The sequence below is a fragment of the Aulostomus chinensis genome, chromosome 11 (genome assembly GCF_037954235.1).
Source record: "Aulostomus chinensis isolate RoL2024-O1b breed Wild chromosome 11, RoL_Achi_v1.0, whole genome shotgun sequence".
NCBI classification, from domain to species: Eukaryota; Metazoa; Chordata; class Actinopteri; order Syngnathiformes; family Aulostomidae; genus Aulostomus; species Aulostomus chinensis.
The window spans coordinates 2,440,086-2,467,849 of record NC_141330.1 but is presented as its reverse complement, the minus strand read 5'-3'; the positions used below and the strand labels follow the sequence as shown (position 1 = coordinate 2,467,849).

Sequence of the window (27,764 nt, the reverse complement as noted above, 5' to 3'; positions counted from 1 at the left end):
CTATTTCCATTGAAAGTCTCCATACACTCCAGCCTATACAATCTGGTCGGCTGTTTTCCTCTCCATTACTGCGGCCAACCCGAGCCTGACGGGGTGGGATTTTCTATCAGAGCAATTATGTCATTACTTCTTCTATTCATCTTATCGCCTATAGAATTATGTGGCATTTCTGCTGTTCAGTGTGTATTTGTGTGAGGAACGCAAGAACACACTGACCAATCACGGGTCAGGAAATAATTACAGCCACGGTGAAAGTTCACATAATTATACATCACATTTATGTACGAAGTTTAGTATTTTAACAGGAACAAACGAATCAATCTGAAGTTGAACCTGTCAAACAGTAAAGGAGAGTAAATTTAACTGAGCACTCACCAGACACTCTGGAATATTCTGGCTGACCAACATTCTGAAAATGACAGTATTCAGAATTTGACAAGCGTCACGTCAACAACGTATTCCAGGTGGATTCACAGAATTTAGCCTTTTTTCCAAATCTAGCATTTTCTATATTAGTTGGGTTTGACCAGCACTTCTGAGACATTAACACAGAATAATCAGAATATGTGTCTGGAGTCTGCAGCAGTCAGCAAACTCGTGTTAAGTTGACTCTCGACTGTCCGCAGCCAGATGTGTGAACGTGCTAGCTCAACGCTAGCATGTAGGCTGCTAACAAGTGCAATAACTCTGGTCTTGGTGCTCACGATAATGCTGCATTCCAGTTGAGCTGGAAAGTCAGAATATCCCTGTTCAGATTTACGACTTCAAATGTAAAAGAGATGTGACATAATACCGCCTCCAACCCCTGATGTAAGCGTTTCCTGGCCCAGCAAAATGTTTTTGGCTCTGTGGAACCAGTTTTCCGAGCCATCCTCTGGCTCTGGTTCAGGGTTATGATGAAGGCTGTGACCCCGCCTCCCGAATACCTCAGAGGAGAAGTGCCTGGATGCAGCGATGTGTATATTCCTACCTGAGGAGCAGCTTTGGCGATTCAGAGTGTTCTTGTGGGGCCATGTTAAAAAAAAATGGTGATGTCAAAGCAATCAAAGCCTGGTAGGAAAATGTGAATCTGATAACGGGTGCTGGCGAATGCTGGCTGCACACCCACATAGCGGATCTCCATGTTCCACTCCCAAATCGTACCAACGGATTTATTTTCCTGACTTCAATTTGATGAACTGCCAATTAGAAGAAGTATTGATTTTTACACAGTGAATGTGTCGTATTCAGCTGGTGTTGTTCCTGTCATTTTGTTGTTGTCTTTTTTCTCTTGGGAGTATTGGAGAAATTCCTGGAGTTGCATTGATTGTCGCTGCAGAGCAAAAACACCAGAAGCACTCTGATAGTATTCTGAGATACTGTATTGATTCCTGATTGTGAAGTCAAGTGTTTTTGCTTCTCTGAAAGCCACAAGCAGGTTGAAGCTGCAGAGCTGGTAGCATTTAAACAAAGAGGCGGCGGTTCACTTACAGTCGGGTCCGGTCACGTGCGGGGATCCACAGCTCCTCCTTCTCCTCTGAGCACAGCGGGGTTTGCAGGAGGTGGGGTTTAAAGATGGGGTAGTCGATAGGGTACCACAGGTGAGTCCCCCTTTTAGGTTCACTGTCTCAGAACGTTCAGTCTTCAACAAACTTCCTGTGAAAGCAAGCAGAAAACCAGGCTGATCAGAATGGTCAGCGGGAGAAGAGCAGCTGCACAGTAAACATCAGGGGTTTGACGCTTCGCTTCAACGGGGCTAATGACCCAGCGAGCCCCCGGGGAGATGAGGTTGGACGTGGTCTTCGTGTTGTCTCCAAGTCATAACATCTCAGCAAAAACAAGCAGCGAGGTCAGGAATACAGCCAGATGTGCCAGGTGGCAAAAATAGGTCAAGAGTAAGAGGGCGAGACGTGACGACCCTGGAATGCTCTTTGATAAACCCCATAAAGACATCCATGCAAAGACAAGCAAGGATTCCGTCCTCAGACCTTCGTCAGCTTCAAAGAGGGACACACAACAACATCAGCCCCCTGTCGGCGTCTCCACATAGCAGTCAGTCTTTAAACCTGTCAGTCCAGTTTGGCTCAAACTCTTGGTAGTTGCTCATCGTTGATAACCCATATCCATGTTGGTGTCTTCTAAGTCCTTTGGAAAACAGCGGCGAAACCCGGATTGGAGTTGGTGGGGAGAAGGAGGAGGGACGTGTCATGTTTGTCCAGGAGGAAGTCTGCGTTTTTGGGTGATGCCATCCTTATTAAGTGAAACTACGACATGGCTCTCTGTGCTGAGGAAGAAAAGTGAAATCTTTGACTCCGACTACGACCTTAACGTCTCCTGCAGTTTTGCAGACCAGCGGCAACGTGATTATTGTTTGACAAACACAGAAATGAAATTCTGATCATTGAGTGCGATAAGAGGAGAGTGTGAGTTCAGGATTGACAGCTGCCCTGAGGGAAGCAGCTCAGGCTTCATGAGACACGTCTACTCAAAAGCTATACACAAGAAGAGGAAGGGAAGCTAATATTCATTATTTATTGTATCAAAAACACTCGCTGGTTGACAGCACCCCCAGTCAGGATATCATGACTCTATCCTTGTGCAGTGGGAGGAAGCAGAGACATGTGGTCCATGCCGTCTCTGCTGTAGACCACATGCAGCATGTGCTGAAGTGTGACAGCAACTGCTTTTCATAATCAACAACATGGAGAAAATATTATAAAGAGTGTCTGCAGATGTCTAGAAAGCAAAACAACACGACACGCTCAGACTGTCCTCTCTTTTATTTCTGACACATTGAAACCTTGGGCTTCATTCGCAGCGACGGCTATTCCCCCGCCGTCACCCGTGTCAACAGTTTTTCTCCTCAGGAGTGTAATGATCCATCACGTTGGCTGAGAACGTTTGCTCCCGTAACACCTGTTTGGACTTTTCAGGAGTTCAGGAGAACTTTTTCAATTGCCTGATACGTGACCGAGCTCCCAGGAGACTAATTCGCTCTCAGCGCCGCTGTGTCGTTAGCTCAGCCCGCCAACTCTACTGTCATCGTTTACTCAGCCTCACACACCAGAGTTCATGACACATGAATTTGCTGTAAATGCATTCTTGCAAACTCAGCAGCTCTGAACACGCCGTTAGTCTCTGATGACCGCCGGTGACTAATAGCAACTGGTCCGTGGATTTCCAGCCACTGAGCCTACCTCCAATTAAACTGACACAGGCTCACACACCCATGTGCCGCTCAAATGATGAGGGGGCGGAAGGTCATAACCACCTCACACTCTCAGCCGTGGATGAAGCATGTCCCCCTCACTGACTCACAGCACAGCAGATGAGCTTTGCTGCCTCTCCAATCCCTCCTGAGCTCAAAGCAGCTGCCGTCAGCTGCTTTGAGCTCAAGCCCGCCGCCAGCCCCCGTCACGGCGGCATGAAGCAACACAAGGCCTGTAAATACTTGATAACCGTCGCAGCCCTCTGCATATGAAACAAGCACGAGAGCCTTGGCACGCTTCACCTGTGTGGAAACAGGTGGTTATATAACAGAGAGTGAGAGTGAGTGTGTGTGTGTGTGTGTGTGTGTGTGTGTGTGTGTGTGTGTGTGTGGCATCCAGGGTGTATAACACGCAAAAATACTCTTCAAAATTGACTTCTGATAGAGTGAAGCTGATCCATGAATGGACATTAGCCGGCATAACAGGTGAAACTTGCTCATCACGTCTCATCGCCCCAAAACTCCACCTCAGGTCTCAGGTCACAGCTGAATACTTCGCCAGTGCAGTACCCGCTTCTTCTTCCTCCGTCTGTACACCGTCACCACCGCCGCCCTTTACTGCAGTAGCGTGGTCCTCATGTCGGCCACAGCAAAGGGAAATGTATTGGCTGACAGTTGCAGAGCTGCTGTTTTCTCAGGGCCTGACCGATACCACCAGCCTATCTGAGACACATGAGGGATTAATCATCCAACAGTAGCTGATTAATCACAACTTAACGGTAAAATGTTTTGCCTCCATTATTCTTATACTTTTCTACTCCAAATCGGTACAATATTGTCCCCAACAACCCCACACTGGTCACACGGCATCATTTCTGACTTAAAGATAATTCATGTTCAAAAATCCTGAGCCGTCCCTACAGAGGTTTTAGTTATCCTGCCAAATGACTCCAGGCTCGAGTCGTGAGAAATAGCCCGGTGTAATACAGAGTGATGTCACCTCAGACAAAGTTTTCTGACCATTAACCTCCCCTCACGCGTGGGGAGGCCGCAGCTATTTGTTGTTGTTGTTACACTAAAGTTGCTGCCCAGCCCGAACAACCCGAGACTGAACAGCATTTCCTCAAGAACCACATTTAAGCTGGATAACGACATGATAAACAGCCGCTGGCACGGAGTTCAGATAAATTGAGGTCAGCAGATTCGATAAAGAGCACACAGGATGACCCCCCCCCCCAAGTGTCATAGAAAAGTAACAGCAACCAATAAGAAAAGAAAGACATGTTGTTTTCTTTTCTTTTTTTCATCCGGAGCCGGAACAGGGTAGGTTACAACATCGATTTTAGTGAATGAGATCAGCTGGTGGGATTGCTATCAAGCTCTGTAACTCCAGCTGCCGGGGCTGTTAGACTGGGTGCTCGTATAACGCTTGGGAGATGATGATGTTGCTGTGATTGTTTCATTGTGCCCCAGCTTTAGTGGCGTGCTATAATTTCTAATCTCATTTTCTAGAAATAGTCCCGCAGAGAGGCCCCTTATCTTGCTAGAACAGATTTGAGGTGAGCCCCATTAACCAAATGAGCTTTTCCACGCACAACATTCCCATTAACACCACCCGCACGATCCCTCATCTCTATCAAACACGCACCGTGAATTTCACGCTGACCCCGCCGACTCTCAATTTTATGATTTTTTTTTTAAATTTTACATTCATTCCAGGATAATTTGGCATTCCTCTTCTTTTGCCTAAATTACCTAGTGGCCCCCTAAATATCCACCCAACACACACCCTCACTTACACACACACACACACACACACACACACACACACACACACACACACACACACACACACACACACACACTTACTTACACACTACATTTCCATCTCCACTCCTTCCATTATATATTTCCCAGCAGACCTTGCAGTGCTCACTGGGTTGTGGTCGTGATCAATGGCCCCTGGCTGTGGGCGTCAGGGGGGCCCTGGGCTCCAGGAATTGAGGTATTAATAATGCAAGGTCCAGGCCTGTCATATCCTCCATTAGCACAGGGGAGGCGGGAGGCCTAACGGCTGATTGATTACTAATTAGGTTAATTGCAGTCTTTTGCAAAAGGAGGAGAATATAAACGACTAGGAGCCTGACAAGTGAGAGGGTAGAGACGACTGGCCAGCTGAAGAACATCCTGGCAGGTTGTTTAAAGGTTAGGAATGCACATTCCCCCTCTGAGATGAGCACACACTTCAGCAGTCCACGTCCCTGCAATAAACAAAAATTCAATCAGACTCTGACGACTACCAATTACTTTAAAAATGTCTCATGAATTGCTCTCCGCAGGCTCGTCTCTGCCGTGCACCTGCGCACGCCAAAGAGAAAGCAACTCCGTTACCAGGCCGACGCAGGAAAACACTGGTGTTATTTGCCTTTCTCATTTCAGACAATTTCCTCCTCCATTCCCACATTTGTGTCTTGTTAGCTAGCACTATCTGGAAAACATGACAAGATAAGGCCCACTACTCTCCAGCGCTCGTGTAATGTGTATAATGATAGTGTTGCTGAACACAGCCATTTGCTAAATGGTGCAGAGGTTAGTGGAGATGGAGTTCTACTTAATCTCCCAGCTGTCCGTCGCAGATAAAACTAATAAAACACACATCAAAGACGCAACACACACACACACACACACACATGCGTGTTTCAAGAGCAACAAAAGTCACATAAAGGTAGAGCTTACTGACATCTGATAATGTGTTTATGAGGGATGCATGATAATGGGTTTTTTGCAGATTACCATAAAATGTATTTGACCAAGAGCCGATATTAATACCTGTATGAAAAACACATATATATGATTTTCAAATTTTTTTCACCAACTGAAAAACAGAAGGGCGGCACGGTGGAGCAGTGGTCCTCACTGTGGCCCCCATCAAGAAGGTCGTGGGTGGAGCCCCAGCTGGAGCACGGGGTCTTTCTGGGTGAGTCTCCATGTTCTCCTTGTTCCTGCTGGGTTCTCTCTGGTACTCCAGCTTCCTCCACAGTCCAAAGACATCAAGAGGGACCAGGTTAATCCAGACTCTAAATTGACCGTAGGCGTGGCTGGGAGAGCCAATGGTTGTCTGTCTCTATGTGTTGGCCCTGTGATGGACTGTTGACCTGTCCAGGGGGAAGGCTGCTGGGATAGGCTCCACCCCCACCACCCTTAAAAGGATGAGCGGTAGAAAACGGATGAATGGAAAAACAAATGCCAATAGAATCATAGAAGAAGAGATGAGCAAAACTGTGCCGATGTAATTATCGTCACTTGGACCACTGTTGATAGCTGCAGATACTGATGACAAGTCAACACCATCACGCCAGGCTGCATGATCGTGAATAAATATCTGATTATGATTACTTTCACTAATATTGGAACTGAGAGCTGATTTGCTAAATTAGAAGAAATGTTAATTCTTCCATTCATCCTTTCCTGTTCAGCGTTGCAAGCATCAGGGTTCTCATTTTCATAGAAAAACACAGCGAAATGATAGAGGTGTGATTTTTGAACGGATCCAAATCAAACAAAGAAGGAAGCCGGGTGTGAAAGCAGGACGTCTCTGCAGAACCACAATATTTAAGTGGCACTTTTCGCCTGCAACTTAGACGGCAACTTCCAGCAACTTGAGAAATGGCCGTCGGCCGTACTGCTATTAAATGCGGACGGATTGAGCAGCCGTAGTGTGGCGCATCCCTGGTGTTTACGTTAAAACATCATTTGGTTTAGACACTAATTAGCATCCTTATTCCATTTAGCCTGAAATGTGTTTGGCCATATCTTAGATTCTGATGAAAAATTAATCACAGGGCATTGATTCGGACCATAGCTGCCGTCTGTAGAAAGTTGTGAGGCAAATAAATCGGTTAAATATGTCAAAGTTTAGAGGGCATTTTCATTCAGATATGACAGTTATTTTAAAGGCCTGAGAAAATTCTTCCCTTAATTAATAGCATTAGGCTTAAAATACCAAACCATTCAGGCCCGGTAACAACATCATTGCTATATTTATTTCTGTCAAATTCCCAACAAGTGGCGAGGCAGGCATATATGAGTTTCTGAGTACGAGACTAATTGGCACATTGGTATGGCCACACTCATTACACACACCCACACTCAACATAAATAGCCCGGCACTTCCAAGGGGATAATGCCTTCCAAATGGGGAGCTGCATTATTTGTCTCAGCCTGCCTCTGCACAGCAGACCATGCTGAGGTGTACCCTCCTCTGCTGGCTTCCATCAACCTCAGCACACATGAAGAAACACACAGGTTTCTCCTTCCCGACAAACATAAAGATTCATTAACCGGAAACTGGTCGAGGACGTGCAATGAGCCCAATCGAGCGGCACAGCGGATGGATGGCGAATTCCTCTCTGAAACGACCTGGACTTTTTCCTCGCTGCTGCAGTTTGCCAACTATTTCGCCAGCGGAAAAGGAAGACATGTGCATCGCACATATGGACAACGACCAGGGCAAGAGTGGACACCTTCGCTGGTTCGATGATTACAAGACCGACCTGAAAGTTTGCGCCGCCATAAGTTCCCTCAACTGAAAGCCAATGGGACTCGAGGGTATAAGATCTGTGGTGAACAAAAACACATAAGACTGCCCGGATTACTTTAAACCATCAACGCAGCTGTCACAAGGACAAAGGCAACATTATTATACCACACCAGGGAACGCGGACCTCATCACCACAACTACCGTCACACTTCTTCTGGGCTAAATATCCAGTTGATTTGGAGACCAGGGAACCGTACCTTACGCGATGCAGCGCTAGTTTCCAGGGTCTCCATTCGTCACTCTATGTGACGGGAGCTGACCAGATCTACATCCTGTTTCTGATGTTGTGATGTCATCAAGCTGGTGGACCCATGATCCACACCTCATGTCAGGAATCACAAGCAGCCTGGACTTTATCAGCATTTTCAAAAGTGAAATACGTTACTGCTTTCTTGCCACAGGAGAGTCCTTGCGGGCCGCCAGGATCAAGAGGAATATTAGGCCTATTAATTATTCTGCTCCTTCATCCTCCTGGGAGGGAGCTCTGAGTCAGTCCCTCAATCTAACAAAGTCCATCCCTCCCAGACTCCACGAGTGCAGCAACACACGTCTACAGATGAAGCTCTGCTGATTTGCTCTGGCTGGAATCTGACAATAAAGGACAACAATGCAGACACACGCTGTGTCAAAAGTTGCGTTTGACCTCTCGGACTGCGGTGAGAGAAACAAACCTTCTGATAACAGAAAAGAAATGAAATGAGCATTTTCAGTTTCATGCCCAAATTTTGAATCCTTAAAGTTAATAAAGTCCGACTCATACAGGAATGTCGAAAAACATCAGTTGTGTTTGTCTCACAAGAACTGGACTTTTAAAACACACAAGAACTCCTTGGTCCGATCTGACGAATCGAAATGGGGAGCGACTGAAGCTTGAGTTATCGTGAGTGAAATCAAAGAAGTTGTCAGAGTTATTTTTAATGTTATATTTATTTCTGTGAAGGAGAAAGTTCACGCTTTCATCCCTCATATATGGTCACCAATCAGACCCACATTAGCCTGATGTGTTCTGCACATGCTCATTAGGCGCCGCGACAGAAGTTAACCTGAGAGATGAACGCACACTGGGGAAGGTTCCTGATTCCGCTTCCACGTCACCTGATAGCGTGATTCATATCCAGAGAGGTACCGATGTTTCGAGGATGATGCGGCCGACATCACTCCAGTGAGTTTTAGAAGGTGATTCACCAGAAAGATCAAACGAGCTCTTGATGATCCAGGACTTGAAGAATAGACGAAAATTAAGGGAAGGAAAGTTCATATTTTTCATGAAATCATACTCATCGCATGTGGACATGAAGACGGTATCGAGCGGGTCCAACATGCAAATGCAGCTCGGTCCATCGGTTGAACTTCACCTCTTTCTCCTTCCCAAAGCCTCTCCTCCTCTTCCTCCCGGCCCCCGCGGCTCACTGTGGACAACATGCTGTGCTAATTGAAAGCGACCCTGACTCGTCCTTTTTTCAAACCGCTCTGTCTGATGCCCCGCTGTTTTTTCCTCCGCCGGCGGTTGACAACTGGCCTTTTAGCTGTGGCACTCTGCAGTGTGAACTCTGGACATGCAGCGTCGGCCTCTCGCCTCTCTCCCCTCTGCAAAAACCAGACCAAATCTAAAGGCACAAAGAGAGGGAAGAAACTGCAGACCTGCAACATTCTGATCTCTGCAGTCGAGTAGAAACGGTTCTGGTGTGAATCCGTCCAGAATAAATAGAGGCAGTTCTCCAGAGGTTAAACACTTTTTTGTTTGGCTTGAGCTTTTGCATAATATTCTTTAAGCAAAACAAAAACAAAACAAAAAAGAGGAGTTTACGATTTGAAATTCAATGAAGATGCAAACAATTCCTCGCAACCTTTCCTTGAACATGCTCAGCAAACTCTGAAGGACAAAGCCAACCCTAATGGATGAGCTGCAGCGCAGAAGACACGATTCGATTTTCCTCGCACTCCTGCCTTACACCAATTCCTCCATCAAAAAGCGGTGATATTCCGCTAAAACAAAACACTTGTACCTGCGGCGTTCCAGCCGAGGTGGGCCGCTCTTATCACCCTCACTGAATGGGACTGTGGCCTGTAATGTAATAGCCTGACAGCAAGCTCATAAATCACCTGAAGAGGCTGCACGCCACATACGCTGACACCCCCAATCTGCTAAACCGGGTCTTTGTTAAAGAACACATTATACTGAACGGCGCCTTTATAGTCACCCAGAGCGTTTGCTAAAAACTCATGTTTATGTAAACACAACAATACAAATACTTGCCTCCCAAGACAAAAATTCATGTGTGTGTGTGTGTGTGTGTGTGTGTGTGTGTGTGTGCGTGCATGCGTCATGCATCACTCCTCACAATCATAGCAACCGTCTCCCTCCCTCTCGCAGAGGCTGATGCATCTACTTGGATGTATTCATGCCTGTTCACACCTGATCTGAATATCTTCTCCACGATGCCGGCTGCTGCTCACATGTGTTCATACTATTTCATTTTATTTTCTAGTAACTGACAGTCAAATTGGAAAATGTCAGAAGTGAACATCATGTGAGCTGACGAATCCGCAGCTATAAAGCATCAATAAGGTGTTTTGGTATAAGGTGATCCTTCAGTTCGCTTCAACGCCATCGACTGTTTTAATGGCTCCAAAATGAAGTATTACTGCTGCTGAAGTAGTCATGATACAATCTTTTCACTGATACCACCAGATTCGTTCTAAGGTCCACAGTGTCCCTCAAGTCCTGTTTTTACTACCGTCACACAATCACATGGAAGACCCTGGTCCCGGTCCATGCTCGCATGTTGCTACGTTATAAGTCGACAAGCTCAGACCTGCTGGATTTTCAGGTTCTAAGTAATTAAGTTTTACAAACATACACAGGACTACATGTCCTCCCACATATGGACTCTACAAACCTGGGTCGCCCTCATCCTCTATCTGAAGACCACTGACCTGATCAACCGCCCGGAAAGACGCGCTTCATTACATCCTTTTGTTCGTTCTGCACACAAAAGCGCCAGAGGAACATTTTCTTTATCTTGTTGCGTCGCTCCAACGTTAGCGACCACTGCAGAGGAGCCCTCATCCAGGCAGTAAAGGAGCAATTTTGGTCCCTGAGAAACTGCTGTGACATCTACAAGAGAATCTAAGTATGTTAAACACACACAGAGGAAAAATTTCAATATTCGTGAGAAAAACTAAAAATAAAAACAGCCTCGCGTGTGAAGCCTGGAGAGTCTGGCCTTGCTGTGTTAAATTCCTGCTTTCAGAACCATGACTCAAGTCACTTGGTAGAACCCCAAAAACTTCTTCATTCAAATTCAACAGGATTACAACAACGCTGGGGAAAAAAGAGAGAGACGCTACATGGCTTTTGGAAAATAAACAGATAAAGAAAGTGCAGAGCCTTCATCTGAGCTGAGTGAGACAAACCGGAGAGCTACTACAGATGTTATGTTACATTCTAATCGTACACGTTTGGCTTCTGTTAATGAATGACTGCTCCAATCACTGTGTTAATGTGATACGATATAGACAGTGACGTGAGTAACGAGCCGTCTTGAAGGAATCCAACATGTCACATCTCTGCCTGCTCTTGTTCCGATGTGCTCCGAAAAACAACATTCATGCAAATCGTGACCAGGAAGACACATTAAATCCCTTTTTCTCACTCGGCTCCTGCAAGTAAAAAGAGAAATCCCTCAGTAAACACCTGCAGCAGAACACATCCAGCAAAGAAAGCCCCGCTGCTGAGAGACAGAGATGTAAACAACCCACAAACTCTGACAACAGCAGTTGTTACACTGGCAGACGGAGGATGAGCACGGAGCAAAAGTTCGGACTGTTTGTTGGACGTTTCTGTGGCTGTAATCTGACCACTGGCTGCAGTCCAAGGCGACCTCTGAGGGCCGTCCCCCACCACAGAACTGCTGATGGGGATCTCTCTGACCCAACTCTCACGGAGCAGGCTGGAAAACAACCAGTCAATTAGATTTCCTCCACACTTGCCTGGAAACAAAGGTTGTTTTAATCAGCGAGAACCGCAAACTGCTACACAGGTAAAATTGCTGTAGACCGCACCAACAAACCCCACCAAAACTGATCTTTTGGTAGGCAGCCTACGTACGGCATATTGTACTTCTCAACTCTCAAGCTGGGATATGGAAAAGCTGATATAACTTTGCCCAATTAGCTAAGACAGCTGTCACAGCACAACTAGTGTCGGAACAGAAAACAACAAGATCCAGAGATAAAAAGAAAGTGAACTAGTCAGCTTGGTTCGTGCGTCTCAGTCAAAATGACAGCCGCCACCAGGAAGGCTGGGAGAGAATCCTGGATGTGAAGCTCACAGTCCAAAGTTTCACTGCACAAACAACGTGTGATAACCCGGAACCCTCAGCTGTTCCTGACCGCGCTGCTAAAGCTAGCTAGCTAAAGTTAACATCCTAATGTTTAACCGGAGTTTTAAGTACCCTCGTTGCAATACGAACGTATCCCACATCCAAAGCCTCACGACTAACATTCACTAAGTCCAAATAACTCATCAGGCATCATGAATGCTAACCTCTAGGCCGGACTACAAGAATACCGCATCGCTGTGGGACTATTAGCAGTCCCTGGCTAGCTTTAGATAGAATCACCCTCTCACATCCCTTTCTGATAGAGTCCATCTTTTTTTTTTTTTATAACATTGCCAATTGAATGCAAAGACCTGATTAAACAAGTGAAGAATCATGATGAAAGCAGAAGCCTCCACACAGGTGTACAGTTTAATTCAACTAAGCCATGAACATCCAGTCATGCACGGCGACCTAAATAAGAATTCTGAGCACGCCCAGTCGATCGAGTTTTCTGATCGAGGTGGTTCTGAAAAAACAGGATGCAGCCCGCGCGGTTTGGGTCTTCACAGCTCCAGAGGTAGTATTAGGGGTTTAATAGGCCCAGGAGAAGACCAAGACATAGTCCCAAGACAATATCAGATAATCAGATAGGAGTGGGTCCTGATCCTGACCTCATGACCCAGAACAACATCCTCCACCTCTGGCCATGTCTTCCCAGCCCCACCCGCCCTCCTGTTCTGGCTCGGCGTGTGTGGGGGGGGGATGGGCGCCTCCTGCTACGCACATTTTGTATCTTGACAACTCTGATCAAACAGCAGTTGAGGCTGAGCTGCTGTTTGCCATCTTGTCTGATGTGAAACGTGCAACACGCCGACGCACGGCGAAGGGGAGTGAGGCAGACAGGTAATCCAGGATTACAGCACCGACGTGTCATTTCCATGGACGTGTTATTCCTGCTCAGCTGTCTTTTGTGTGATATGTAGGGGTGCAACCCCATCTGTCTGCTCCAAAACTCTCCTCTGGCACCCATCAATGGCACGCCGTGGACCGGCATAGACGACGAGATAATGAGCTCCCGTTGCCTTGTCAACGCCGCCACCCCACACCCCCCAACAGACACACTCTTAAGCTCCTATTTGCCCGCTTCCTGGTGTGCAGAGCTCCTCAGTAAACACAGCATATAAATGGCAGATAAAATTTCATATCCATCCAATAGGCAACCACAGATTGACAATCCAGTCACAAGTGGTTTGAAGCCTGCAGGAGGACGAGGGAGGCGGTGACAGAGGAAAGAACAAACTGCACCCAGACTGTAAAAAAACACTTTTCAAATGTTTTTAAAGATGCAAGTCAAAGTTCACACCTATGCTAATAACTGTGCTTTGACTTCCAAAAGCTCTCAACAGACGCTGTCTTCAACAATTTAACATTCAATCCTGGAAAAGCTTCAAATGAACTGCTTTTCCATTCATAAATAAAACCTCGAACTGTGAGAGCGAAGTCTTGGAGCCACAGTTTCATGTTTACTGGCTTAAGATAATTCATAATCTCTCATATCAGAGCAGCCCAGTGGGGTCCTGGCACCACATTTGTAAATGGGGAAAAAACAGAACTGTATCAATGAATAAAAAATACTTTTTTATATTATATATATATATATATATATATATATATATATATATATATATATATATATATACATACACACACACACACATATATACATACATATATATGTGTGTGTATATATATGTATATATGTGTATATATATATATACACATATATACACACACATATATACATATATATACATATATATACACACACATACATATATATGTATATGTGTATATATATATATATACACACATATATACACACATATATATATGTGTGTGTATATATATATATGTGTGTGTATACATATATATACATATACATACATACATATATACATATATATACACACACATATATATGTGTGTGTGTATATATATATGTGTGTATACATATATATACATACACATACATACATACATATATACACATATACATATATACACATACATATATACATATATACACACACACATATATACATATATACACACACATATATACATATATACACACACATATATACACACACATATATATACATATATACACACACATATATATACATATATACACACACATATATATACATATATACACACACATATATATACATATATACATATACACACACATATATATACATGTACACACACACATATATATATGTATGTAGCAGGTAGCTGCTACAAACAGCGTCAGGTTTCGCTTCCTGTCTGCAAGACAAAACTGAGGGTGGAAAAATAAAATACTGTGTAAGAACAAATTTGGAACTTGGAATATTTCATGACCTCCCTTTCTCTGCATCAAAATCTAGTTTTTCATCCTGTAAAGTAAAATACTAAGCAGGTAAACATGCATTTACCAACCAATTTCCACCAAAAATATCATGACATCATCCTTTTTCTAGTTTTACTACATACAACTACAAGCCCCCTCACCATCGGCCTTGTAGACTCCCGAAGTACTGCACCAGGACGTCAACAGAGCGTCCAGTTTCTAGAAAAGTCCTACAAGCAAAGAGACTCCAGAATGAGTTCAGGTCTCTCGTCCTCAACCAGCAGGGACGAGAATTGATCCGATTATATCGATATTAATACTCTGATCCATCCTGCTCAGTTCATTCCTGGTCAATTATCTGTGCGTAAAGTGGTTTTACGCAGGTTTTAAGCCTTAACTGAGCTCTATTTGTTGCCTGGTAGCAGTGTTGATACCACTGCCATGAGCAAGTCTGCCTTTCAGTTCCCTTGTTGATTCCTGACCAGTTTGCACTGGTTTCCGACTCTCTAATGTCCTCTTGAGTTTGAACGCTGTTGCCAGCGAGCACGTCTGCCCGTGATGTCTAAACACGTTCTAATAAGTGACATTGCTGCTTCTTTGCGACTGTTCAGCAGCGCTGATGCACGACATCGCTGTCCTGGAACTGTCATTAAAAAAACATGTCCCCATTGATGATTGATCAACTCTGACACACAAGATGTTTATTCTTTGAGTTTATGATTCTCGTTCTCCCACCGCAAACCACCTGTATGTACTGTGTACTTTAATGATCCCAGTGCAGTATATAATGACATATTTTGTAATTGTAAAGCCTAATTAGTATATATTGTTATTGATAAACTCGATACAGAACTAATTTGTGTAAATTCCATCAGGGTGCATTCGGCCCTGAGCAGCTCTTTATTCCTCTCCTGCTATCAGCAGACTTTTCCACCACAGCGAAGACTGAAGAGCAGAGAAATGATAATGATGCCTATTTTGGGCGTTCTGAACGCCGTTCCCAGTCCCGGGTGTAAACACATCTTTTACTCTAAAGGTTTATGTACCTGATGCATTGTTTTGTAGACGTAGTTAAAAAAAACAACAACAATAGCAACAAAAACTGCAGCTCTTTGCCTCTCATCAACAAACGTCGGCGGTTCGAGGAATCGAAGGGCCACATTCCTCACGCTCTATCTACATGTGCATCATGGCGTTTCCTGTAAAGCTGCATTCCCCCTCGCCTGTGTGACACTGGGTTGTCAATCACAATAGTGTGAAATTCCAAAACACACACACACACACACTCTTCCGTGCGACCACTTCCATCAGGCACTTCAGCGTGCTTTGTTTACCAGCTGGCTCTCGTCACTCTCTGAAACCACGCCAGTTTCCTCTCCGTCTACCTCCTTTCTGCATTCACACTCCAACAATTTTCAGAGCAGTTAATAGCGGCGTTGTCTAAACTTATGCATAAATCAATCACTGCCTCTTTAAAAAAAACAACAACGACGACAAAAAAAAAAAAGACAAAAGCATGATTGTTTCTTGATGACATTAAAGTATTTCACTGCTTTTAAATAAAACTGGACCGTCTGGGGTAGAGGGACATATTGTTGGAATAACCTGATCAGAGTCGCTGCATGTAAAGCTTGTCTGCCATCCCAGTCCAGAAGAGCCAGGTTAGCGTTCCACCTCCCAGACTGCTGGCTGCTTGACGGCCAGGTTGAAGGTGATTGAGTACATTCATCCTAAACCACATCATCTGGGTGCTGGTCTGGCTCTGGAATGACTTCAGCCACATGTAGATATTTCCCTGTGTTTCAGAAGTCCAGTCTCAGACGGACTAACACGAGATCTGCTTTTTCTAACATCACGTAAACGTAGTTGGAGGGAATGACCGTGGTATTCATGCTTGCTCCAAAGGTAGAGAACCTACCAGAACCCAAAGCCACTGAGCTTGTAACCTCCCCAGCCCACCTTAATGGAGCTGTGCCAGTAATTAAAGTGCTGCTGCTTCCACAGTAACCTGAGGCTCAGACGAGCGTTTCCCCACACTGCTGATTGTCTGTTCCGATACTTACTGGTGCGCTACTGACGAGTGAACCCTCAGAGCTTCATCTGAGCCCAGAAGTGCATCTCTTGACTAAAAGAACCAGTAGAACTGACGGGTACGCAAACGTCTCATGAGGTTTTGAAGTTTCCGTGGAGCAGGGAAATATTCCTCACTATCAATCAGTCACTTTCCAGAGTCAAATGTGACATCGGAAACAAAGTAGTCACGTGTCAGAGTTTAACACGGCCACCGTGTGCCGATATCAACAAGCAGTCGGCCAACCTCCAAATCAGCACACCAAATAGAAGGAGAGGAAAATAAAGCAGGCACGAATCCAGTAGGTGAGAAACTGAGGCCTAAAATGGGAACCACTTATTTAAGACTTGTTGAGTGGAATCCAGACTTCAACTGATGAACGACATAATAAAAACATTTTGCTTCGAATTCTGCCACGGCCTCTTCAAATTCAATAAAAACACATTAAATGAACGACTCTGTGACCTAAAGAAGCAATTTAATATTTGGGCTGGCGGGTTTTTTCATCTACTTGTCGTCTCTGCCGGTGAGCTGAGTTAATTTCAGGCAGTGCCTATAAACATCCCTTGGTGTATTCAGTGTTATATTACAGGAACTGTTGCTGTAGAGTTCTGGCGCTGCATTCAGGAAAGCTAATGTTTCTCTCTCTCTCTCTCTCCTCCCCACTCTCCCTCCTGACTCTTTATTTCTGTTTGAACAAAAAAAAAAAAATCTAACTTCCTTTTCAAAAGCAGCTGCTAAAACAACGACAGAAAGGAAAACACTGCTCTTGCTCATGTCTACCAAATGCACTTTCTTCTCGGTGGAGCACAGCCAAAGGCAGAGAAGCTAACCTTTCACCCTGTTTTGTAAGAGAAGCTCTGAAAATATTTTTTTCTTCATCCGCGCTACGACAATCAGATTCTAAATTCTAACGGCTCCAAATTGGCAACGTGGCCAGCAGGAGAAGGACAGCTGCTCAAAAGTGGGGGGGGGGGGGGGGGGCACGTCCAGACGCAGTGAAGGAAGTATCCAAGCACAATAACTGGTGTGTAACTGCAAATACTCTGCTTTGATTTGTCAAAATTTCAATATCAATGATGTCAAACTGTAAAAGCGACACATGATGCCAGTCAAAGCACTTCCTCTCCCACAGAGCTTTTTCAGATGGCGCGAGTCGTGACGGCTACCTGAAGAGACGGCCGGAGCGCTTCATCTTTCTTTGGAGAGGCCAGCCATTGATGGCCGGGGCCCGGCCCTGTGTCAGACTGCCTGGTAACAGCAGAAGCCAGGAGGGACATCAGGTGCTACTAATACCCACACCAGGCTATGCCACGGCCTGGCAAAGGCCTTTGTTTGGAAGAGAGAGAGTCATGGAAATGAGCGGGGCTTGGCCCTGCTTCACTCCGGCCTATGTCTGCTAATGGCTGGCCATGTTTAGAGCTGCCATTTGTCAGCTTGACTGATGTGCGAGCCATCGGGATCAATCTCTTTCCATCCATCTCTGCACCATCAGAGGACAAGGGCAAGGCTTCGGTGCGTCGGGCCAGTTGATTATTTATCACGTGACAGATTCAAAATGAACATGCAGAAAGTAAGCATGGGTAATATTTGTACACCAAAATCCTTGTCCTTTGCTCTTCTTATAAAAACTAAAGGTCAAAAGATTTGTTCCCATAAAGTCACTTTGTAAAGGAAGTTGCCAGCATAAAAGTAAATAGCTTGAACGTTCACCCCGGTGAAACGACTCCTTTCACTGCCACGACCTGACCTTTTCGGTGTGATATCGTTTTATAAAGTCCAAAAGGCGGCACGATTAAATTATGTATCCACGTTCGTTAGTCAGGAGCAGCCAGTTTGGCCGGTGCAAGTCTCTGCTGCTCCTGTTCTCTCTGTCCGCATTCAGCCTTTTGATATCCACGGTAAGTTTCACTCTTCCAGCTTCAGGATTTTAACAAAAGCACATAAATATGCAGTAACAGTGAGCACTGTGACGTCTGTTGGTGTGTGGAGCGTCGGGAGGACAAAGGAGTGATTTTACTGCAAGATTGAAGCTCTTTTTGGTGCATAATTCAAAAGATCCTGCAACATCACAAGAGAACCCTCTGCTGTTATTGACACCTGAAAACAGGATCCAGGGAGGAAAGTGCAAACTGAGACAGAAAAATAGGTAAAGAGCAGCGTGAACAGCTGACAGACGTCGGGGGGCTCAGGTGAGGCCTGCGGTGGGTCATTCCACAGCCCTGTAAGTCGAAGAACACCGACGGGTCAGTTGGAAGGAAAAGGGGTCAGCCGCTGCCAAGAGAAACCCTCGAAGGAGAGATCAGGGCACAGGGCTGCACCTCCACACACGCGCACAGACACACACACACACACACACACACAATTCCCCGCTGTGCCACATAATTTCCTCTTCAATCTGCCACACAATAACGGAGACCCTGTTTACCAAACCTTTAACAGGGCACTTTTCACAAGGCAATCACTCCTTTGGCAACAGGCACAGACGTACATCTCCGACTGTAAATCCGCCGCCGAGCCGCCGGCGCTCATACCGTCACTGCTCCAGGGCCACATCAGGATGGGCAGCGTGCGCCTTCCCGACAGCCGCAATGATTGGATCATCAAAACTTGATGTTGTAACTGCCATTAGAGCGATAACAAATCAATTAAACGGAATCACAGCACTCAGGGCCGGTGTACGCACCACAGCCTGTGAGGCAGCGCGTAATCACAACATTACATTTGATGCTCACAATCTCCTCTACCTGGTCACCGCCATCTAATCTCCCAGAAACATGTTGGCTGGGATTCAGCTGAGCAGCAGATAATGCCAGTGATGCACAGCGCTGATACGGGCAAACGAGTCCTTCTTAAGGCTGCTTCACAGATGCGCCAATTTTAAAAGCAGTTCCTGGTTTGGTTCCATCACACGCGCACGCACACACACGCACACACACACGCACACGCAGATTTGTGTCATTTGACTGCTTCAGTTCCCAGAACTCATATAAAGTTTGGAGAAGGTATTTATGTTTCCCTCCTCAATAAATTTGAGTGGAATTCAGTGGAGGTGACCCCGGATAGTCAAAGATTCGTTCAATGGAGCCTGCGGACGGCAAACCACACAATCGGGGCTTCGCAGCGGCGATGAATCAACACAGGAATGCATGTGCTGCAGGTCAGCAGGCGTCACGAGTGTGTGGGGGGCGGGAGCTTGTGGTGTGTACCTGAGCTGATATCTGCCTGACTACAGAAAGTCACGCTAAAATCTGTTCCGCTTCATAAACCTCAAGGAGTCCACCGTAACGTTTCCACCTCGTCTGTGAAAGTTACACTGGTGACAGAAGTCAAGTTCCTTCAACAGGCCCGCCGGCCTGCGGCTAGCTGAGCTTTAACGAGTTCACCCTCCGAGTGAGAGAAGAGGGAAAGGGCTCTTGAGAGTTTCACATCAGGTCAAAGGTCATCTGAGAGAGGCCGCCGTAAACCTGCTTGTGCCAGTTAACGGCATGACGCGGTTCAGGATGTAAACCAACATGGCGACGCCCATCCCAACATCAGCCTTTGTGCAAGCAAAGCAGCCTGATTTGACCCAGTTTCAGGTTCATCTTCTTCTCTTTTGTCTGGCCTATAAAACATCAAAGCCAATGTAAGACTTGATCAGTCGGAAAACCCCTGGAATTTAGGAATATTCAACATGAAATTGATTGTTTCATCCAAATCTCCTTAAATAATTGATTTTCAATGACACAATACACAAATGAGAGCAGCAAATCCTCGAAAAATGGAATCAGCCAAATGCAATTTTGTTTGAAAGACGACTCAATCCATCACCACTAACAGCCTGGCTATTCTGGCAAAATCCAGGCCGAGGGAATATAAAATTTGGTGTTTGTTTCAGGGAGATTTGGAAGCTCTCCATCCATCCCAGGAGTGGGAATCAGAGGCGATGATGCGTACATAGTGGATCTGTTGAGGTGGCAAATATCCGCCGCAGAGTGAATACCAGTGACGGCGCGGGACATATTTGGCTGAAGAGCAGCAGGGGAACAGGTGGGCCGGCTGAGGCTTATCTGCCAAAACAGCCATGGTAATGCCACACCTCCTGCCGCAAGAACCTTCACAACTCGATGGCTGCACACAGGGAGAATGATGGGGTAGCGCCAGGAAGCGAGGGAAAACAGAGGTAGAGACGTGGTAGGAGATCAGGACAGGAGAAGAACGATTAAAACGTCTGAACTCAACAGCGTGTGGAGAGCGCGTAGCGTGGTTTGTGGAGGAGAGGCGGGATTTAACACGAACAGCTCTTTAATCCAAACAGCTGGATCACCTGAGTCTCTGAACTGATTCTTTGTGAAAACCCTTTTTGCATGACCTTGATTCGATTCCCATCGGTCAGGAGACACAAATGGAGGTTATGAGATGTTTTCTAGAGATCAAAAACGTTGTCATTAATAAATCAACTGTGTCTAAAGATTAAAAAAAATGACTGTACACTTTAAATACAGGAATATTTGCGCAGGTTTGTGTGTGCCACACCTCCAGGGTAGTCCGGGTCACGAGTGTGTGCACCGGCACTTTGAGGGTTTTCAGCTGAGAAGTTTAAAACTCCTGGCTTCTACAGAATACAAACAAACATGAAGAACAAACTTAGTTTTTAAAGGCGTGTTTTGATAGGTTTTAGGCACAAGCATAAAACAATGAAATATTAACGTGTCTCCATTTTGAGATCTAGGTCAGGAAATGTTGAGCATGTAAAAACTTCTGGACTCCAGTCAGTTTTTGATTAGACTGCAGTTTGGAATTATGAGTTTGAGTTCACTTTTCCTGAGGTTCAACTGTAAAACTTTCGGAAAACCAACAACACCCCCCCCCCCCTTTATGTGCTGATCTTGCTGGCAACTACTGTTTGTATAGTCCAGTTTAAAATTAAAACCATAAAAACGACAACCCTCCCCATTTTTTGCTGCTGAGAGTGAAGGCCTCTCTGTTTTAAGTTGATGACATGAACATGTGGTGCGAAACGTGGTGACAACACTCGGCGGCCTGGCTTTGCCTTCCAGCCGCGTCCTGAGGTCTCATGCTCAGTTGCTGTAAATCCTCCAGGCCTGTGAGCAGCCTGGTGGGTTTTGCGTAATCCTGCTGACAGAAGAGCTCTCAGAGAGCACGGAGCTCTGCCAACACCGATGTGAAAAAGAGAAAAGGAGTTGTTCACGACGTTAAATAAATCCGGAGGAAAAACGTGATGAAATCTTCCCTGGCCGATGCTGCACTCCCATGCTCCTGGGTAGTTTTTGAGTAATCTTGGGTGAGAAACGTCAGCATACATACGAAGCAAACAAGTGATTAATCTCAGCCTGCTTTCTGCTCACTGGCCTGCTCCACCTGTGCTCCCCCACCAACCCCTCCGCTGCTGGACTGACTGCACCGAGCCAAACTCTTCTCCAGGGTTCTGTATTGTTGGATAAGCAGCTCCAGGCTCATTGTCGGGGGGGTGGTCTGCAGGTCTCCAGTGAGGACGAGATCCCAGGTGTCACTTTAACTGAGACCTCTGAGTGAAACGAGAAAATTATAGGGAGGATACGGCGACGTTACACTTGTGTGAGGACAGCTGATTACACACCAGCAGAACTCTGAGTGAGGCTCAAAATAAGAACTTCATCCAGCTGAATGTTGCACTCATGCACTCCTACGGGGAAAGCATTGTGCAAACGGCTTGAAACAAGAAAAGGGTCTGTCTCCACATCTGACAGCTGCATATAAACTCTCCTCATTCCGCAGTCTAACAACTTTACAATGGTCGGCCGTCTGATTGATGAAAGTGCCATTTCTGCGAGCAGCTCTTTTACATAGCAGACAGCCTCCCTCGCAGCCTGCAATTCATCATTTGACGGACAAATTTATCTTAATGCATCACAGATCCAAGCAGGTGAGAGGTCACATGCTGCTGCCATGTATCCCTGCGTCTGATTCTAACACAGGGGAAGATGTCCCCGTGCAGGGACATTGTTTGAACTACGTGTTGGAACTTACTGTCAGTCTGATGTCTGTGTCCCCTCTCCTGCGTTGAACAAGGCCATCACTACAGGCAGGAATGTGACTTTAGTATTTGAAGAGAAATTCTGCCTTAAAAAAAAATAAAACAAAAACGAAACACTTTAACACTGTGAAAGATCGCTACAAGCTGCATACTGAAGCAGGTTAGCTGTGGGGTCGTGTTCCGGCATCAAAGAGTAACCCCACTGATTTAATAGTACAGAGATATTTTACACACTTCTACAGTTTTTGAAGTGCATTTCAAAGTACTGCATTAGGAGTTTTCAGGCTCGCTGGAGGTGGTGCAAACAGGAGATGGAACCTCTTTTTTTAATTGGTTCTGACGCAGCGAATGTTTAGTCGTGTTTCCATCAATGTATTTTGATGCTTTTAAAGTATCAAATCAGGGAGGCTTGATGGGAAAGGTTAAATTTGACAAAACTCCTTTTTTGCAAAGTAGTTTTTCACACTAGTTGGAGGTGTTTGCATGTTTTGAGCTCAGACACTTACAGAAGAAAACCTTAAAACCATAAAGATCTTCAATTCATTGCCCCGGCATCAGAAGAGAAGCCGCAGTACAACCTGATGAGGAGTTCTCCTCCGATAATTCTAACACGTTCTGGCGCTTGGTAGAACCACAGAGTACTCAAGAGTACCAACCCTCAGTACCAGGACCTGTTAGTCTCACCCCCCATAGCACCTTTTTCTCTTGTGAAATTAACATGGCTGTAGCTCGACCTCGGTGCATTATGGGATGCAGTACAGAGGTGTTTTTTTTTAATGCCTGATCCGTACTCGGCACCACCCATCAAGATCCCACCATCTCCGTCAGACACAGATTCTAATGGGTATTGTCAAAATCAGAGAAGCAAAACGGATGCTTTATTGAAGTGCAATACTAAATCACTGGAGTGAGCCTTCCATGTTCCGGCAGATGAGTGAGTGACACGGCATCACACTGCCAATTTTCCAGTTAAACATTGTAGACTTGAGGACAGAGAGTGTGTGGAGAAGCAGCGTGAAGGAGCAGGTTTTCACCCTTTAGGTTTCCCTGCTGCTGAGTTCTGACCATGTCAACATTGGCCGCTATGAACCCATGTGTGACTCTAGCGTGAGGCACGCATGATCGGCCGCTGTGTCACCGCCGTAAATCTGCACCAGCAGCAATCTGTACACACAATAAACCACAGCAACCACAATGAAATTAGTCAGGTGCACAGCCATGATTATACCGTAGCTGGCAACATAACAAACGTGCCTCCAAGATATTTATTTTTACTCACAATGACACACGGCACCTTGATGGAATCAAATTCATGCTTCTACTCTGCGGCTGTTCCACCTGAACAGTAAATTACTACCAGATATCACAAAAAGAAGAGAGCATTAGGGGTGTCAACGAAGGCCATAAATGATGTTCAAATATTCCCCCGAGAACGACAACTCTAAATGTGCTTTCCACCCATAAGAGGGCAAAGCAATACGAGAAAAGACATAACACGCACAGTTAAATTCACTTCAACATGAAAATACCACAATAAAAAGATGTCTCGTAACATAAACTTCACTTAGAGGCTCTGTGAAACAGAAGCTAGAATGTGCATATTTATGTGTTATCAGTAAAAAAAATAAAAATACCTGCATTAAATTAAACCATCAACATGGCCTTTGGTTTAGTTTTTCCCTTGCAGAGTGCGTACATGTGCAGTGAGCTACACAGTTTTTGGAAAAAATACCACGAAAGCACAGTAAGATGTCAAGATGTCCAGGATGTGGTGGAGCGAGCAGAATCTGCAGCTACACGACGTGTTCTTTAATCAACAATCTTTCCAGGGACAGAAAATATCCAAGACGTGTCTCACTAAACGAATCTAAAGGTCGAGCGTCAAACAGCACGACCGTCACTGCCACCTATGGCCCTGAATAACGACGACACAAAGCAGAGTGTTTGTCTCAGCAAGTGAGCAAATACGTCTTTATTTTCTTGCTTTGCCGGCCCTTCTTGGCACGTCGGTGGGGGTAATTGGCATGCAAGCTCCAGCAGGGCGGTTGGACCAGCCAGGTCCTGAGCTCGCGCACAAAGCACAACGGCTCTGCTGTTCCCACAAAATGAGTTTTAAGCTGTGATTCAGCAACAGGCAGAGACCTGCACAGAGCCATCAATGCCATCCATCACTGCAAATCCATCTCTCTGGCACAACAGCAACAATATTGCCACCACATACGGCTCAACGCTGGATTTGACTGAAACAGAGACAGTTGAGCCCAATCTGACGGTCTTCATGTCCGGATTTGGTTCAAATTATTAACAATCTTTAATGATTTGCTTTCGCAGTGAACTGGAACAATGTTCAAGCCAGACAGACAAGCCTCTCTCACACACAGAGACCAGCTGACTGCTAGTTAGCTTAGCACAATGAATGGTAGAAGATGGGAAGTGTTAGCGCCCCTCAGTGCGCTGACCGAGCTTTTTTTTTTTTTTTTTTTACAAGCTAGTGGAAACAAACATGAAGCCCATTCCTGCAACATTTCTTCAGTTTCGCTGGAAATTACAGTTGAATGGACGCGCAGCTGCTGGAGGCTCAAATCTGCACTGATGCGTCGACACACTGGTGGGGGGGGGGTGGAGCCGTAGTCTGGCTCAGTGAGGAACTGTTCAACTCTGAGTCAAAGCTGACATGGGAGGAAGACAATGGCTCAGCTGAGGTGGCTGAGTAGAGGAGGGTGGTGGTGGTGGTGAAGTGGAGGGGAGGGGAGGGAAGTGGAGGGGGGTACCAGCTGATCAAATCCTCTCATTAACTTTGCCCAGGCGTGAGAAGTGGAGGAAGAGAGGGAGGGGGGGGGGGGGGGGCCTGGTTTAATGAAGACTCCTGCTGGGAGGGTTCGTCCTGCCTACTGTGCAGCCTTGTGAAGACGCCTGGCCGACAGATGGGCTGAGGAATTGATCAGTGGAGTCAGCCTGCAGAGACCTGCACGGGCTGAGAGGCGGCGTTTTAGTTGAGGTGGAGTAGATTATCAACAAAATCAAAGACAATGAAATGTAAGCCGAGTTACTGGAGACGCACACAACCTTAACTGAAGTGACAGCAAGGGAGGGAACCTGAATGTCACAACCGAACCAGTGGCGGTTATTCATCAGACTGGGAGACGGAAGGCAGCTGAATCGATGACTTTTAAACCATGGACAACTCCAGATAGGCGCCGCTTGTCCCCTTGTCTCTCTTGTCCTACTTTCAGCTCAGGCTCTGTGTGGCATCCATCTTTCACACCAGTGACAAGGCCCCCCCCCCCCCCCCCACCAAACCCCCGCAACCCTGCGCTGCCACTCTCATTTTTATCATCTATTGTTCCAGGCTCAGAGATTCAGCCCAACACAGCCAGCCCTGAAATTCTGTCATCTCCAAGAGCTCAATACTCGCCTGCACAGCTGATAAGCAGCCAAACACTGAGGTGATGAATAAATCACAATACGGTGTGTACACACACACACACACACACACACACACACACACACACATCAGGAGGAGGCCTGTTTATTTGGTGTATATTTGGTTATTCTGGAGAATTCGGTGAACGGCTTTGTGTCTGTGTGGCTCGGCAGAAGTTCAAAACTCACTTCTGAAAGCACAAATGGAAGAAGTACGAACGTTTGTCACCCCCGTGGAAGTTACAAGTACTTAAAAAAAAAAAAAAAAAAGCCTGGTAACAGAAGTATGGATTCAACCAATTTGCTACAGTAAATGTAAAGTCGAGGTTCTCCAATGAACTCATGAGTAAAAAGGATTGAGGTTTTTTTACAGTCCATTTTACAATATTCAACGTGACAGCGTTTCTCAGTTTTTGTGTATTGAAGTGTCCAATGTTTTTTGAGGGAGACTATTTGTGCTAAAATACACGCATCAAACATAGAAAGCTGTCAGGAACAAGTATAGTCAAGTTCAGCACAAATACCTGGAAAATCTAGTACCATAACGAAGTATTAGTGCTTTGTTACTTTCCATCTCTGGCATTTCAGGTGCAGTTTAATGCTCCATCAAACAAAACTCTGGTCTGTTTGTCTTTTTCCTTCTTTTTTTTTAACAATTTCCTAAATGTCTTTCAGGCACTGAAATAAAGTAAAAGGCTGTTTTTTTATTTTGTTTTTTTTCCACGAAAGTAGCAAAAAAATTCAGAAATAAAGGGAGTAAAACTTTTGTAGAGATAATTTAAGAGAGTATCAAAGTATTTCCCGAGCCTTCCCACAAAGAAACACATTTAACAAAGCAACATTCTTCATCTCGTCTGTTTGCGCCACTTCTTATGTATGTGGTTAAATCAAGGGTCTCTAATCCCCATCACATGAGGTTCATAAACTAATGTATAGTTTGCAATCAGGGGATGTTCGATTCATAACCCTCACAAAAGATTAACAGCTGGAAAATCTTCCTCATGTGCTCTGGATTAGACCCGGGACTCTGCAGCCTGCAGCTCATTTCTTTCCTACTGCCTGACCACTTCATGTATCATGGAGCTCTTCTTTGTACGTCCCGCGGATGCTCCTCTTAATGCTCTTAAACTTCTCTGCGAAAAATGGTTGACAATGTCTTAGGATCCAGCGACTAGCACACGAATACCAGCACAGAACAATGGTGCTCTCCACACACCTGCCATTTGTATTCCCTTTGTTGTCTACAGTTTTCTGCCGTGTGTGCTTTCTTCCAGGCCTGCAGCTCCCGTCCTGTTTGTCATTCATCTCCCAGTTCTCACGCGCTAACATCTGATACGCACCAGTCCACTCTTCCAGTTCCAATAACGAGCACTGTTTTGACAGAAGTAGGAAGCCAACACTAACCACTGGCAACACAAAGTCAACAGCCGGCTCCCACTGCAGCTGCATGGCATCCGCTCACACATTAACATATCCCATCAAAACAGCCACCAAACAGCAGCGAACATCAAAACCACTCAGTAGCCTCCAGCCTAGGGGCGGTGAGGCAGAGGTGGCGTAGCCGTCTAGCAACTGAAGGGTCGCTGGTTCGATCCCTACTCCCCCCGGTGACCACGTCCAAGTGTCCTTGAGCGAGACATTGAACCCCTAACTGCTCCTGATGGCCCTGTGATGGACTGGCGTCGCGTCCAGGGTGAACCCGGCCTCTCACCCAACGTCAGCTGGGATAGGCTGCACCCCC

The 27,764-nt window shown here is 45.6% G+C and overlaps 1 protein-coding gene across 14 annotated transcripts in view; it reads right to left on the bottom strand.

Moving 5' to 3' along the window:
* The window catches only part of sema6cb (semaphorin 6Cb), a 250,140-nt gene that overhangs the window by 100,274 nt on the left and 122,102 nt on the right, over positions 1-27,764 (bottom strand). For 13 of the 14 annotated variants that reach the window (XM_086217684.1, XM_086217688.1, XM_086217687.1 and 10 more), the window contains one exon: positions 1,471-1,635. The gene's annotated coding sequence lies outside the window, so the exon portion shown is untranslated. Of the gene's footprint in view, positions 1-1,470; positions 1,636-22,593; positions 22,687-27,764 lie in introns of all 14 variants that reach the window. The other variant, XM_086217690.1, reaches the window with a different exon arrangement.